At 41.4% G+C, this 13,484-nt stretch overlaps 1 protein-coding gene across 2 annotated transcripts in view; it reads left to right on the top strand.

Moving 5' to 3' along the window:
* Positions 1–13,484, top strand: part of LOC116800951 (myosin-I heavy chain) — a 661,712-nt gene that overhangs the window by 441,498 nt on the left and 206,730 nt on the right. The gene's annotated exons all lie outside the window — the stretch shown is intronic.

The following is a 13,484-nucleotide window of genomic DNA, read 5'->3' as shown; positions in this document are numbered from 1 at the left end:
GTTCTGCACAGAACACGGGCAACTACCGTAATCAGTCGCCTGAGCCTATGGAGTTAGGGTCCACAATGACTCAATTTAGGCAACCGACTTCCTTTGAAAGCGGTCAGCCTACAAATACCAAGGACGAGAGTGCTCGGGGCCATAAAAGATTTGGCTCCGCACGCATGACCGGTCAAAGGCGTCAGAGATTGCAACACACCATGCAACAGGCTGACGATAAAAATGACAGCGAATATAAAGGCGCGGCCGCAGCGGCCGTTACCGAGATAGACGAAGGGTCTGATGATAATGATCAGATCAATTTTTTAGGGAGCGCTCCCAACTGCCGTTCGTTGAACGACAGCTACAAGGGAGGAAACTAAAAATTTTAATCGACACAGGGGCGGCAAAGAACTACATCAAGCCCGTAAAGGAGCTTAAAAATGTGATGCCGGTCGATTCCCCTTTCAGAGTTAGTTCCATTCATGGTTCTAACAGAGTTCACCAGAAATGTTTGATGAACATTTTTGGAAAAACATCTGCGTTCTTTCTTTTAGACGCGCTAACACCATTCGATGGTATTATAGGATTTGACCTGACCGTCCTAGCTCAAGTAGGAGCAAAACTCGACGCAGAGAAAGGTACGATAAATTATAGTTCTGTTTCTGAAAAGCTTCAGCATCATAATTGCGACAATGTGAATTTTACTAACGTAAATGACATCGCCGTACCAGAACATGTTAAAGATCAATTTCGAAACATGATCGCAAACAGATCTAAGGCATTTTCAGCCTCTAACGAGGCACTGCCGTTTAACACTTCTGTTGTTGCCACAATTCGAACAAGCGACGAAAAGCCGGTATATTCCAAATTATACCCGCACCCCATGGGTGTAGCTGAGTTTGTTAAGCGAGAAATCGCAGACTTACTGCAGAAAGGCATTATCAGAACCTCAAGGTCACCGTACAACAATCCAACATGGGTTGTGGACAAAAAAGGCCATGATGAGCTGGGGAACAAAAATAAGCGTCTGGTTATAGACTTTAGGAAACTTAACGAAAAAACCATCGCTGATAAGTACCCAATGCCAAACATCCTCATGATACTGGCAAACTTAAGAAAAGCCAAGTACTTTACAACGTTAGATTTAAAGTCCGGCTACCACCAGATTTACTTGGCCGAGCACGACCGTGAGAAGACCTCTTTTTCGGTAAACGGCGGAAAGTATGAGTTTTGTCGATTACCGTTCGGGTTGAAGAATGCGGGAAGTATCTTCCAAAGAGCGATCGACGACGTCTTACGGGAACAGATTGGCAAATCGTGCTATGTCTACGTAGATGACGTCATTATTTTTTCTGAAAATGAAGACGACCATGTTAGGCACATAGACTGGGTTTTAAAAAGCCTGTGTGATGCCAACATGAAGGTATCCATCGAAAAGACGCACTTTTTTAAGCAAAGCGTTGAATATCTGGGATTTATTGTCATCAATGGAGGTGCAAAAACCGACGCAGAAAAAGTAAAGGCCATAAAGGAATACCCAGAGCCTACAAATCTGTATGAGCTTAGATCATTTTTGGGTCTAGCCAGTTATTACCGATGTTTCGTTAAAGACTTCGCGGCGATCGCGAGGCCTTTGACAAGCTTAATGAACGGAGAAAATGGCTCTGTCAGTAAGCACATGTCTAAGAAGACTTCTATTGAGTTCGGTGACTTGCAGAGTGATGCGTTCGAGAGGCTGAGAAATGTCTTGGCTTCCGAGGATGTAATTCTCAGATACCCTGATTTCAGGAAGCCATTCGACCTGACAACGGATGCTTCCGCGAACGGTATCGGTGCGGTTCTATCGCAAGACAAAAGACCCATCACAATGATCTCTAGGACCCTCAAAGATAGCGAGTCATACTACGCCACGAATGAAAGGGAATTATTGGCCATAGTGTGGGCTTTAGGCAAGTTACAACACTACCTGTACGGCACTCGCGATATTAATATTTATACGGACCATCAACCGTTGACATTCGCGGTGTCCGAACGAAATCCAAATCCGAAAATAAAAAGATGGAAAGCGTATATTGACGATCATAACGCAAAAATCCACTACAAACCGGGTAAAGACAACCATGTGGCCGACGCTCTTTCCAGGCAAAACATTAATGCCTTACAAGATGAGCCTCAGTCGGACGCTGCGACTATTCACAGTGAAATGTCACTGACCTACACGGTCGAAGTGACAGACCAACCAGTAAACTGCTTCAGAAACCAAATTGTTATAGAAGAAGCACGTTTCCAGCTAAAGCGAAGCTTGGTGTTGTTCCGTAGCAAAACTCGTCACTTAATTAATTTCGCCGACAAAAGCACCATTTTGGAAATGCTGAAGGAAGTCGTGAACCCCGAGGTCGTAAATGCAATACACTGCGACCTACCCACCCTGGCAAGTTTTCAACATGACTTAATTGCTCATTTCCCGGCTACGCAGTTTCGATATTGTAAAAATATTGTAATAGACGTTACCAATAGGAACGAGCAGTTGGAAATTGTCACGACAGAACACAATCGTGCACACAGGGCGGCTCAGGAGAATACCAAGCAAGTCCTCCGCGATTACTATTTCCCCAAAATGAGCGGCCTAGCAAAGGAGGTGGTTGCAAATTGCAGAATATGCACCAAAGCCAAATATGACAGGCACCCAAAAAACAGGAGCTTGGGGAAACACCCATACCGAGCTACACCGGCGAAATGTTGCACGTTGATATCTTCTCAACCGATAAGAAGCAATTCTTAACATGCGTTGACAAATTCTCGAAGCTTGCAATAGTGCAACCAGTGCTGTCCAGAACAATAGTAGACGTCACAGGCCCCTTGCTTCAACTCGTAAACTTTTTCCCCAAAACCAGAACAATATATTGCGACAATGAGGCCGCCTTCAATTCAGAAACGATCACCTCTTTACTAAAAAACAATTACCACATTGACATCGTGAACGCGGCCCCGCTTCATAGCTTGTCAAACGGTCAAGTGGAACGATTCCACAGCACCTTGACAAACAGAAATGTTTTAAGCTAGATAAAAAAATCAGCGATACGGTAGAGCTAATCTTGAGAGCAACGATAGAATATAATAAAACAATACATTCTGTCACTCAGGAGAAACCGGTCGAGATCCTCCACGCAGGTTCCGATGATCGCTGCCTAGGCATTAAAGACAGGTTGATAAAGGCCCAGTAAATCAATATCGAAAGATGTAACCCAGCTAGACGAAACCGTGTTTTTGAGGTAGGAGAAGAGGTTTTTGTTAAAAACAACAAAAGGTTAGGAAACAAGATAACCCCATTGTGCACAGAACAAAAAGTGCAGGCAGACCTAGGAACGTGTGTTCTTATTAAGGGGAGGGTGGTCCATAAGGACAACCTCAAATAAATTCCCCCACTTTTAATTTACTTATACCATACCCTTTAATAGTAAGCTAGATTTTAGTAAAAACGCCGTGGTCTCATTCTACGTTGGATTGCAGGTTCGCCTTCGTAACGCTCATCACCCTGGCAGTGGCAAATGCGCGGATCACCGGCTTTTCTCACGCCAAATATATTCCCGTCGCAGATGGAGATGGTGTTTGAACAACGTGACTGCTTGAGGCACTCGAGCAACCTCTCAGAACTTATTAGTATGGTAGATGAGACAGAAAAATTGTCCGAGTCTTTTCCTCAGTCTCATATGCGCAAATTACTAGACGTTGATACAGATCATTTGAGAAACTTGTTGTCCGTTCTAAAAATACACCACCGAATTGCGAGGAGTTTAGACTTCTTAGGTACAGCTCTTAAGGTAGTTGCAGGAACTCCCGATGCCTCAGATTTCCTAAAAATCAAGATGACAGAAGCTCAGCTAGTGGACTCAAACTCCAGGCAGATTAATATAAACTCAGAGACTCAAAAACAGATAAACAAACTGACCGACACCATTAATAAAATTATTAAGGACCGAAATAACGATTTGGTTGACACCCCGCACCTGTATGAAGCACTACTAGCGAGAAATAGAATGCTGACGACAGAGATACAAAATTTAATTCTAACCATAACATTGGCTAAGGCTGATATAATAAATCCCACTATCCTTAGTCATGCCGATCTGAAATCACTAATTGAACAAGACACTCCAATAGTTAGTTTATTAGAAGCAGCTAAAATTAGAGTTCTTCAGTCCAATAATATTGTCTATATACTAATAGCCTACCCTAGAGTTAAGGTCAGATGTAAAAAAGTCCTCATATACCCGGTATCACATAATCAAATAATCCTACGGCTCGACGAAAACATTTTGGCGGAATGTGAAGAAGACACCATTGCGGTTACAGAGGGCACGGAAACAACGCACAGCACCTTCTGTGAGCGGTCGCGACGCGAAACCTGCGCCCGCTCGATCCATGCGGGAATCTCGGCCCACTGCTACACTCATCCCAGCCACCTGGGAGCAGTAATGCCTATAGATGATGGCATCGTTGTCATTAACGAAGCGACAGCCCGCGTCAGCACGGACGGCGGCCCAGAGGTTCTCGTCAAAGGGACGCACCTAATAACCTTCGAGCGGTCAGCTACAGTCAACGGATCGGAATTCATAAATTTAAAAAAAACATTAGATAAGCAGCCTGGCGTAGCAAGATCACCACTACTGAACATCGTCGGCCATGACCCAGTATTGAGCATGCCCTTGCTACACCGCATGAACAACGACAATCTGACAATATCCAAGGGTTCAAGGACGAGGTTGACGCCGCGGGCTCCCCTAAACTTTGGTTCGCGGCTGGAGTAATCCTGAACGTTGCTCTGATTGGTTCACTCATCCTTTTTTTGGCATTAAGGAAAAGGCGAGCCTCCATCGAAATACAAAAAACCATCGATAAACTCAATATAACCGAGGACGGTCATAATCTGAAGGGGGGAGCAGTTAACACCTGAAAGAGCATAAGTTGACGTTAACACTACCCTAGAAACTAAGTAGCTTCAAATAAATAATGCTGACGCGCCCCAACTGAGTTCAGCGCTCTGTGCTAAGAACGGTCAGCAGTGGCAATTGGATAACCATCTTCCGGGGTATCGAAATGCGCTGCATAAATGCTGAGTCGGCTTGCCGACCATGGGTTTATGGCGTGATGCATTAAAGCTAGGGTAGATTCATATTTTTTCCATTCCCTTGTATTCAGTTCTGTCTAAGATACGAAAGCTTACGTTTCATCAATAAAACATAGCTCCGGCATTGCCGTAAAACCTTGTCTTATTATTGGCATAATTACGATTAGTCAAGTCGGACAGTCGTTGAAAGTAGAAGTAGTGTTGCGTGTAGTTCTGTCGGTTGAATATTACAAACGTGCAAATACTCTTAAGCTTAACCTTGATATAATAAATAAATATTACACTCATATTACATTTGGGGGCTCAACCGCCGAATTAAGGTGAAACTGTGAGAATAACTCGCCTTAATGTGAAATTGCGTCAGAAACTGAAAATTAATGTGTATAAGTTAATAGATTTGTGTTTTTATGGATGTCGTGGCTATGGCCTACGAATTATATTTAGATTATATTTGAGCTTGTAAGTTGATTGAATAATAATCAATGTCTGTGTGGCGACGACCGACGCGTTCGATGATCCAATTTGCTCTGCCCTTCTTTCTTCAGCTCGCCTTTGATCCTAAGCCAAAAGCTCGACTGTTATCGTGAAAGCTTCAGGACTTGCATTGGCCTCTCTTTGCTGCTGGTTGAATGTGTTAATTCCTCCCCTTCTAAGACGAAGGCTGTCCACAGACTTCTTGAAAAGGTTAATGTGTGGTGAGGACATTGCCGACTACCTCTTATAATGGCTAAAGCGGTGACCGTAGTCAGAGTGTTGTGTACGTAAAATTGAGCAGGAGATGGCATCAAGTTGCGAATAGATTTGTGTGGCAATCGTCGATCAGCAGGATCTGGCTTCTGCAATTGGTTATGGCCATCAAAAGTAACAGCGTGTCGATGCCTTATTGATTCTTTAGAAACTACAAACATTACAGACTAGTATAATTGGATATAATATAAATATATAATATAATATAATATATATATATGAACTATGCACAGCGCTAATTGGTTAAGTTTATTTTATTATTTTTTTTTTTTTTGTTATTGAAAAATATTGGTAAAGGCTATTAATGACAATAGGTTTTTCCCAATTTCTGGATTCGAATTTTTTTCTATCTTCTAGGTAAGTAGACTTGCCAAAGATTTAATTAATTAAATGATTGCCAAATCCTTATTTATTTAAACAACAGATGTCTAGCGTAGATTATCTTTATGGACTACCCTTCCATTTATAAGGTTCCAATATCTGCATCAATCTTTTCTTCCTTGTACCGCGGGGATTTTATTTCCTAAGCGTTTATTTTGTTTTACCAAGACCGTTTGCCCAACCTGAAAAGTTCTGTCAGACCTTGATTCGCTCATCCTTTTTAACTGTATCCCCTGTGCTTTTTCAATTCTATTTGCTATTTCTTCTGCAAGTTCGGGAGGTATTGCATGAATAATGTCGATCGGTCTTTTGTTAGTGACTGAATGAACTGTTTTATTATATTCAATGGCTGCGTGGAGTATGAGGTTGACCGTATCAGCTAAGCCTCTTTCTAGTTTTAAACATCGTGCTATCTCTACCAATGTGCTGTGAAACCTTTCCACCTGTCCATTGGAAGTACTATGGAGTGGCGGTGCATTCTCCACTGTTACATTGAATCGGTTTAATAAGAGTGACCTGATTGATTGAGAGCTGAGCTGGTTCGTTGTCACAATATATTGTTTTTACACATGGATAGAAATTCATTAGTTGCATTATTACAGGTTCTATCTATTAGCTATTGTTCGAGAGTCTATCGTTTGCACTATCGCGAATTTGGAGAACTTGTCGATGCTGGTCAGGAAATACTTTCTTTCTGTGGAGAAAATATCTATATTTAATGTCTCGCCAATTAGTGAGGGAATAGGTGTTTTCCCAAGGACTTGTTTTCGAGGATGACGGTCGTATTTGGTTTTTCTACAGACTAAGCAGTCGCTTACAATACTGTGACATTTTGGGAAAAAAATAATTTTGTAAAATCTGTTTTACATTCTCAATGGTTTTCCCTTTGTTCGTCTTTGTTATAAATGTCGTTGACAATTTTTTTAGTATGTCGGAATGTCGTTCCAGGAAACTCTTCCACAAGTCTGTTTTGTATGAATTCTAATACGGGCAGTTCGCAGTATATTGCATTCGTTACATCCCGTTTAACCATGTCACGGATTCTGCCAACCATACATTCCCTGTTTCCGAATCGTATCAAATGTCTCGATTCATTTCTAAATATAACAAACGTACGGGTACAATCTGTCGTGCCTTCTTCTAAGACTATCTGATTTCCGAAACAATTGACTGGCTTATCGACTGTTTCAATGGTATATGAAAGTGAAATTTCACTATGAATTGTCGCTATATCTGACCGAGCGTCGCTTTCAACAGCATGAATGGCTTGTCCTTCCCTGGCTTATAGAAGATGTTAGCGTTATGTTCGTCTATAAACGCCTTCCACCTTTTAATTTTTGCGCTTTTTGTCAAACATTAGCGGCTGGTGATCAGTATAAATGTTCCGATTTTGGACGCCATACAGATAGTTCCTTAAACTCTTTAAGACCCATTCAATAGCTAGGAGTTCGCGTTCGTTTGTTGCGAAACTAAGCTCTCTATCCTTTAAAGTCATAGATATCATTATAATAGGCTTGCCGCCTTGAGATAAGACCGCTTCGAGGCCCAGTGCCGAGGCGTCCGTTGTCAAATCGAAGGGCTTTTTATAGTCTGGATAAAGCAGCATTACGTTTTCGGATGTAATGACATTCTTAAGTTTTTCAAAGGCAGAACGTTGCTTAGTGTCGAGGGTAACTTGAATCTTTTTAGAGCGACTGGCTGAAACTTTGCCATTTTCGCCTTTAAGAATGTCACTCAATGGTCTGGCTATAGATGCAAAGTCCTTTATAAAACTGCGACAATAACTCGCTAGTCCCAAAAAGGATCTCACGTTGAACAAATTATTGGGTTCTTCATAGTTTTTAATACCCCCGCTGGATATTATGAATCCTAAATATTCGACGCTTTCCTTAAAAAATTGAGATTTTTCCCTAGACACTCTCATGTTAGCTTCGAACAATCTATCCAGTACCCACCGAATATGATCCACATGATCCTCTAGACTTTCCTAATTCATCCCTTAGTACATCGTCTATGGCACGTTGAAATATACTAGGCATATAACAATGCTTTCGTCTCCTTATTCACAAAATCTGCCACACCCATGGGGTAAGGGTAAATTCTCGTGTATATTTGTTGATCATCTTGGGTACGTATGGTGGCAACAATATTTGTATTGTAAGGCAGTGGTTTTTCCGTTTCTGCGAAGACACCCACTCTGTCTGCCAGCATAGTGTAAAATTTATCAGCAATTGGCTTAGGTACGATGATGTCCTTAATATCGGTGAAATTAACGCTGTTACACCTTACGATTTTAATTGGTTCAACTGTATTAACAGTTTCTAAAGTTTTATTTTTTAGGTCCAATATTGCATTTGTCTGTGTCAGTGTGTCAAGATCTATTATGGCGTCGAAGCTTGAGAGCTCTGGAAGAATGAAAAATGGAACGTCTATATCGAATATCTTAACAATATCTTATTTAAGTTTTATTGTGTTGTAACCGTGATGCGATTTTACTTTAAATTCTTTTTGTACCGGCATTATATATTTTAGTTCTACAAGAGGCTGTATGTAGTTTTCCGACGACCCGGTTTCAATCAAGAGTTTTATGGTTCTCCCTGCAATTATGCTTTCAATGAATGGTAGCAGGGACTTTAGTCTAAAAAATGAACACTATCATGAAATGCAAGTTCGTCCTCACATTCCTCCACAGCCACTTCTGCTTCCTGTTCGTAATTTTCTGTATCAGCTAATTCTTCTTCGTAAGCTAGATGGTTAATTCTTTGTTGCTTTGGTGCTGTTTGCCTGCCAGTTCCACTATAGGGTCTTTTTGTTGCATCATAGCTAGCTTGCCCCTGCCCTTGCCGTGTGTTTTGTTGCTGAGGCGGCCAAGTGTTTTGATGAAAGGGTACGCTTTCCTGATGCAAGGAAGGTGACTGCCTGGGTTGGTATTGACCCGTTCTAATAGTTCTCCTTGATACGTCGGTGTCCATTAACTGATCATGCGCAGGTTTTTGCCCTGTTGATGAACGTTCGTATGCCAAGCCCTATCAGTTCGCTTTTTCTCAGCCTTCTGGCCTTCTCCTAAGCTTCTTGAATAGCTCAGTGCAAATTGGTAGCGTTCGTGGCTTGATTCGACTTCCTGTGCTAGAGCGAGAGCTGTTTGGCAAATAGAATATCGCTCAAAGACTTTTTGTTTCCGTTATGAATACACGTAACGCGTCTGACCTGTATTTTTCGTTAAGTGACATTGCTAAAGTGGTATTGCATGTCATTATTGTCTTGTTTGTAAGGAGAGTAAGTTTTTTTTCAGCTTCGTCGTAAAACTCAGTCATTGTTATGTCGCCCTGTCTTAACGTCGATAACTCCTGCTCTATAAAATATACTGGCCTTTTGTCGGCGTATGTAAAATCGAGACGATTTATCATTGCCTTGAAATTCAGCGGAGTGTTAAACGACTCCAGCACAGTGTTTGCCCAGTTTTTTATTTTGTTTCGCATTATGCCAATACTTGATTGTATGTTGAACTGCCTTCGTAATTTTCGAAAACTTTAAAAGCGACATGGGCCGCTTTTCTCCACGACACATAGGTTTCACTTTTCCCGTCAAAATCTGGCAAAGACTTTACTATGTCTAATGGTTCAGTACATCTTACACCTGGTATAATTTCAGCATCTTTATAAGTTTCCACTTCTGGAGTGTTCACTGTAATTTTTTCCATACGCGCACTTATTTCTTGCAGCTGTTTATCAAATATTTCTTTTTGACTAGCAATCGCACCAGCAACGGCACTCTCCACTATTGCTTTCAACTGATCTGCCGATAAGTTCATTTCGCGAGCTTGATTCTTCTTTGACCACCAATTTTCTTCTCTCCCACTTCCCACACTTTTGTAAATGCTCTCGCCACCTATTCAAACTTGACTCTAAGTCGCCTAAAACTTCGTCACTTTCATGCATCTATTTGTCATTAATAACCTTCAATAACCTTCGTTAATGTAAAGGTCGTTATGAAAGTTTGAGATTTTATTAAGTAACCATTATACGTTGTACTTACAGAAGTTAAGTTAATCCTTTTTTTTCTTAATTGTTTGATTGTTGATGTTGAAAGAAAATCCGCCGTTGAAGTCGGTTGAACGGAGTTTTGTTGTCTCGGGAAATGTAAGTGCGTAAACAGTATGTTGGGCGCCAGTTAATAGATTTGTGTTTTTATGAATGTCGTGGCTTTGGCCTACGAACTATATTTCGATTATATTTGAGCTTGTAAGTTTATTGAATAATAATCAATGTCTGCGTGGCGACGACCGACGCGTTCGATTATCCAATTCGCTCTGCCCTTCTTTCTTAAGCTCGCCTTTGATCCCAAGCCAAAAGCTCGCCTCTTATCGTGAAAGCTTCAGGGCTTGTGTTGGCATTTTTTCTCTTTCTTCTTCGAAGAAAAGTAACGGCGTCAAGTTCGGAAGCAGCTGCAAGAAGGAGAGGTACGAAACAAACACCAAATAATTACCGTGAAACACCAAAAAACGGCGCAACAAATAAATACACGAAGCCAACCACAAGAGAAAAAAGAAGAAGCGGTGATGGAAAATCAAGTACAATTACAACAAATAATTCAGCTGCTGAGTTTGAAAATTCCATGAAGTGGCATAGAATACTCCAAAAGTCTCATTGGAGGGCTTCGGTAAAGTTGTGGCAGATTTTTACGGCGAGTCGGTGCCTGTCGAAAATTGGATTGAGAACTTTGAGTTGAATGCTGATGCGTATGGGCTAACGAGATGCAAAAATATGCGCAAGCGCGATCAAAACTGAAAAAGACGGCACAGTTGTTCATGAAATACGAGCTGGTAGGATCGTATGAAGAATGGAAAACAGCGCTTTTAACTAAGTTCAAACGAAAATTGGGAAGTTCTAAAGTACACGAGAAACTGGCAAATAGGAAAAAATTGCAAACGGAGAGTTTCCATGAATACATCTTGCAGATGAAGAAAATTGCCGCGCTGGGCCAAGTTGAAACCAAATCTGTAATACGTTATGTTGTGAATGGACTGATCATCAAAACCGAATACAAATTTATAATGCATACCTGTAATACATACCTGTATATGGGTGAAAGCAAGTCAAAAAAGCAGATTTACAGCAGCGGTCAACAACAGCATTATAACAACAGTAAAAAGACGGCTCGTTGCTTCAATTGTGGATCGTATGAACACATGAAGAAAGATTGCAATGCTGGAACGAAGTGCTTTAAGTGTGGTGCTGTGGTTCATATATCAACAAGTTGCCCGCAGTCAGTGTAATTGGTGCAATTGGTAAAGGATTCCAAACGGCTGAAGAACATTATACTAAATGGTATTGAAGTTGCGTGCCTGGTTGACACGGGTGCTGATGTTACGGTTGTGAAGCACTCGGTGTACATGAGGCTAAAAGATGTTGTGCTAAGTCCATATCGTTCTTTGTTGCGTGGCCTGGGCAAGGCGGGCACGGTGCCGCTGGGAGTTTTCGCTGGAGCTGTTCAAATAGACGATATGGAGACTGTGCAAAACTTCATCGTGGTAGCGGATGAAAAAATGGAAGATGATGCTCTCCTTAGATACAATTTTCTATCAAGGTTTCAATTTAAGCTGGATGCAAATGGGTTTACGTTTTCGTCGTTTTCAGCTTGTCCTGAGGTAGCTGACATTAACCAGATAAGTATTCACGATTATGCTTGCACTGAAAGTAATGTGAATGCTCCTCCCCAGTTTGCACCGATGATACGGAAGCTGATAGACGAATATCCAACCTCGATGCTGGCAGAGTCACCTGTTCAGATAAGAGTGGTGCCATATGAAAAGATTAAGCCGCTTTGTCATCAACCAAGTCGACATCCTCCATTTGAAGCCGAAGACGTTAAAAAACAAGTCGATGACTGGTTAAAAGAAGGAATCGTTCTACCATCTACTTCAAGCTTTGCCAAGACGCCAAAACAAGGAGCTAAAGGCTATGCTTGCCGAAATCGAGACAGCACAGCGCATTGCCACGCTAGAGGCCAAGATCGCCAACCTAGACGAGCAGCTGGAGAATGAGGGCAAGGAGAGGCTGTTGCAACAAAAGGCCAATCGGAAGATGGACAAGAAGGTTAAGGAACAAATACTGAAGGCTCAAGATATTTATAAAAAACAGTACGACAATAAACGTAAGGGAGAAGTTGTATACAAAAAAGGCGATCTTGTAGCAGTAAAACGTACTCAGTTTGTTGCTGGAAAAAAGTTGGCAAGCGCTTTTCTAGAACCTTTTGGTAATAAGAGCTAAAGACAATGGCAGATATGAAGTTCGTAAAGCTGTCCAAGGAGAAGGCCCTACGAAGACGTATACGAGTGCGAATAAAATGAAGCTATGAAAGTTTACTTAGAATAATGAGGATGACATATCGTCTGGGACAGACGATGATGAGCATGATGGCCGAGTGATAGTGATGGCAGCGCGATAGCACAGGTGGCAGCACTGCAGGAAACTATCGATAGGATCAGGAGAGCAGTTGGCTGGAATGATTGAAGCAGAAGTGGCAGATCGTAAAAATAGAGGGAAGTCGTCGCCAAGAAGTCAAGTAGAAGAAGTTGAAATAGAGAAGTCGAAAAGAACGCGCATAAGTCAAGAGTTGTTGAAAAGCGAATAAGTCGGTCGGTTTTTCAGCAACGATTAGTCAAGTCGGACAGTCATTGAAAGTAGAAGTAGTGTTTCGTGAAGTTCTGTCGGTTAAATATTACACATTTGTAAATACTCTTAAACTTAACTTTGATATAATAAATAAATAAATTACACTTATATTACATACATGTGTATTTAAAACAAAATGTGTGCATCATATTTTTTTTTTTTTAATTCGTTTATTAGACATTAATATTCATGGGCGTCGCCAGGGTAGGGCAGGGGGTGCAGCTGCCCCCCCTGTTCCTTAAAGGAATGTTTAAGAAATTTCATAATTTGCTGCCTATCACGTAACTTCCCGTTGTTTTTTTACAATATGTACTATTCTTATTCTCTTAGTCAATCTGCCTCCACTTCTATCGATCTGCTTCCCTTATAGAAGCTGTTTCATAGGTGCTTTCACTAAGAGTTTCCAGTGTGGGAAGATGAATTCTACGATCTGCCCCCCCTGGCTGATGGCCTAGCGACGCCCTTGTTAATATTAAAAATTAACAAACAAATTAAATAGTTAACAAACAGTAGCAGTAAGGAGGGCAAATCCAGAGACCCCGCGGTATAGCCGTGATGCATTGTTTCGCGAG

Source organism: Drosophila sechellia, chromosome 3L, assembly GCF_004382195.2.
Source record: "Drosophila sechellia strain sech25 chromosome 3L, ASM438219v1, whole genome shotgun sequence".
NCBI classification, from domain to species: domain Eukaryota; kingdom Metazoa; phylum Arthropoda; class Insecta; order Diptera; family Drosophilidae; genus Drosophila; species Drosophila sechellia.
The sequence above is the reverse complement of the archived record's forward strand: the minus strand, read 5'-3'. Positions and strand labels throughout refer to the sequence as shown.